Below are 3949 nucleotides of genomic sequence, written 5' to 3' on the forward strand. Positions count from 1 at the left end.
ACACACTATTCTATGAATAAACAGTAGTATGCATTTTTTCTGACACCCTGAGCTGTAACCACCATGTCACTTCCTGGGAGCCTCTTTTCTCTAAAAAGTGTCAACTAGTCCAGTGGACAAAGACGACAAAATCATTGATTTTCAATATGTAGAAAGGTAAATGTATGAAGTTACTGAGCTGCCTGGGTCGCTGTCCGTTGTGCCGTCTGCTGTAAACGTTGTCATTACTACCATATTGCATTGTGGGATATTTATGGCGCTGTTTATGGCAGTGTTTGCATAATGCAACATTTCACCCGAAATAGTATGCAATTCCCGTACTATTGTTGTTATGCTAAGGTTTCAGACATACTAAAATCACACACTGTTTTAATACATGTTGGTGTGGAATTTTACCCAACCATAGTCTCTTCCACACATGTACATATATAATTCTAAAGACAAATCTACAAGCAGAAATTAACACATAATTTCCAGTACATTCATCCAGCACTATTAAAATACAATGCATTACAATTAAAAACGTGAATCATGCTCATTAGCACCCGACTCTGCAGCTGTACAGATCTTTTAGTGTCTTCCAGCTCTTTCTTTTGGTTTTCCAGCAGCAGCAGACAGATGTTTTCAACCGATAAAAGCTCTGATAAACCCACAGTAAACTTTCTGCATATTGCAGCTATGGCCCAGTATCAAGTAGTTTAAATTGCCCGCAGTGTATGCAAAATAATTATCTGCAAAGTAACTAAATAAGGAGTAAAAAGAACAATGTGTCCATCTGAAATGTGCTGGAAAAGCAGTAATAATTATCACAAAACACCCAGTTGAATGCACTAACCGCTACTAAAAAAACTGATTCATGTCATCAGCTGTTTCATTCATCGGTGGTTTCATTCATCAATCACTTCCTCATTTACTAACTAGTGAGGTCCAATCATAGTCACGTTGGTGTACATGATACTCCATTCATTTCACTGGCGCAGCTCCCTCCACCGTCGCAATCTCATAGTGATCTTTAGGGTTTTGGTAATTTAACTAAGATTTAAGAAAACCCAATTACCTTAATAAAATAAAGAAAATTGCATCAACTCCAGCTCCATTTTAGAAATTCAACAACTGGATGCAAGATGCCCGTTTGTCATTTAAAGTCAGTCCTCTATGTGTACTGGGGGTTTTCACAAGTTTCCACATCACACTTGTATAGGTTTTATAGTGGACCACAATTGGCTTCCAAACTTGTTGTTATGTCAGAAAGAAAACCATCCTTGTACAAGCATGTCTTAAAGTCAGATTTAAGATGAGCGCAACAAGCGTGCATGCTGATGTGAGCATTTAGTTCAAATGTAGCCTCACAGAGCCACTAGTACGGCTGTGGACTCTGTTTTCTGTTCCATTTACAATTAAGAAGACACTGTATCTTGGTTGACATATAGTATGAAAGGCATCAAAATCAATAACACAGTCAATGCATTTCAGGCATTACAATAAATATAATAAAATGAAATGCAATATAAAGCAGTCAGTCAGATAATAAACTGTCAGACCCATATATATACACATATATCTCAGGCCTTTTTGTTGCACGTCTTACTACTGTTGCAGGCACTGGTCTTCTCTTTTCCATTTGCTCTGGACATATGGTCTTCTATATATAAAAGCAGTGGACTAGAGGACTCTGGGGCATGACTTTCTCGGCAAACTGCCAACTACAACAGCCATCTATCCTGTGTGTCAGTCAGGGTTTGCTTGTATTCAATTTTCACAACCTTGGCTGGGATTTTTCATCTGAGCTGCAAGCCCTGCACAGCGCTGCCTTGCCCCAGAGCAATGATAACAACTCCAAATTCCACCTCAAGTTATATTTCATGCTAATGAATTAATGTTCCCTTTCCCATTTTCAGCCTGGAAATTTGTTCCTCTCCCATGCCAAAATGAATAAAATCAAATCAGTCTTGTCATTTGCAGCTGATTTGTTAAGGTACCAGCTCGCTTTACTTCTTTTCCCTCGGCAGGGCTGATGAAACAGCACAGCTGTGTTCCTGTTAGCGATTCTGATAACATCAACTTAAATGCCGTCTGAGGAGTTGGCCAATTAATATGGAGTTACAAACGTCAAGCTGACTCAGATCAATAAATTAAACGCTGTATAAAATTCTCCATAAAAAAACACCATGTCACAGAAAAAGGCATTCCTTAAAACTCTTGAACTTTCCCAAGTTTGAAAGTAAAAGTGAAAGTGAAAGTTGTCTTTAGATCCACATTGCAAGCAGGAACTGCTAACAGCATATTCGGCATACTTTATAATGGTGCCATCTGCCAAAATGTGAACAAATACAGGCTAAAAACAAACTGGGGTTTTTAGCTTGTAGCCACAGCTAATTCTCTGCCTCCATAGTGATATTATACTTCCTGTTTACATCCCCGAAAGCCCCAAAAGTGTAGTCTCACTTAGAGGCGGGATGATAAGGCTGTTGTTTGACACAGTTTAATCTTATAGGGGGGAGTCCACAGTTTGAGACTTTGAAATCCCCTGGTCCTACATTAATTAAGGCTGGACTACCAACTGAGTAAAGCAGGGGCTCCAGAACTGTGTCAACTGTGGCATTTTTAATAAAAGATGTGTTTGGGAATGTGCAGCACAAAAGCACAAAATCTGCTGGTAAGGGCCTTAAAGTGGGTCCTGCTTCATAATGTCATCTTGAGACCCTGCGTCAAAATATTTTACACTAAGACCTTTGTTATTTCAGTTTTGTGCATCACATCATTTGAGAAGACGCCAAGTCGAATCTCATTTTGTCATTTTTTTTCAGCAACGCAACATGACAACATGGAAGGCTCTAAACTTTTACAAAATGAGTCTCAGAATTACAGCACTAAAAACTAATTGTGATGGAAATAGAAGGTAGTTTGGCAGAATACATTTTGTTCATGCAGTACCCGATTGCTCATAGCAAGAAGGTGACTGAGAAAATAAATTTTTAGGGTCTTTAAAAAAATTGGTTTCCATCGTCCTTACATCAGGATTAGTTGCAGGAGCTAAAGGCTGACAGGAAGCTAAGCTTCTGCAGCCACCCGTCGATTGAACCAGCAGAAAGTACTGCCACTCACAAGAAAGAATGAAACCATGTGTAGAAATACAATTTGAATTACTGAGTCATGAAAAACTGTTAATGTCCATCCTTCTGCATGAAAATAGGTCATTTTAATAACAATAATTTAATAATTTATACTGTTTATTGATCCCCAGTGTGGAAATTACAATTTACAATCTGTTTTGTTTGTAATCACTAGACACAGGCCTGAAATACACACACATGGTAAGGACCACACTGAGATGTCAGAGTGAGTGGGCTGCCAACGCTCGACCAGCGCCCTGAGCGGTTGCCTTGGTACGGTGCCTTGCTCAAGAGCACATGGCAGTGCCCAGGAGGTGAAGTGGCATCTCTCCAACTACCAATCCACACTCCGTGCTTTGGTCCGCACGGGAACCCAACTCCCCACTGACTGAGCTAGTGCCACCCCAGGTAGATGGAAGGGAGGCGGAAAGTCATTGACCTTGTGTGGCAGATCGTTTTTACTTGTCAGTTATCAGCTCCAGTGGCCGAAGCTGCAATGATCAAATGTGCTGTTTTGCTGGAAGCATTTCCCTGTGAGCGTGTCTGTATTTTTGACTCGATACCCTAATAACATGACTTTCTTCCCATTTGTGTGCGTGTGTGTGTGTGCGTGTTGTGTGTGTGTGGTGTGGTGTGTGTGTGTGTGTGTGTGGTGTTTGGTGTGTGCGTGTGTGTGTGCGTGTGTGTGTGCGTGTGTGTGTGTGTGTGTGTGTGTGTGTGTGTGTGTGTGCGTGTGTGTGTGTGTGTGTGGAGTTGCCTGATGTTCTTTTTCTCCCCAGCCAGAGCCAATTGATTCTCCACAGGCTGGTTGGCCGGGAACCACTGCTTTCTGTCAG

Source organism: Etheostoma spectabile, chromosome 13 (assembly GCF_008692095.1).
Source record: "Etheostoma spectabile isolate EspeVRDwgs_2016 chromosome 13, UIUC_Espe_1.0, whole genome shotgun sequence".
NCBI lineage: Eukaryota > Metazoa > Chordata > Actinopteri > Perciformes > Percidae > Etheostoma > Etheostoma spectabile.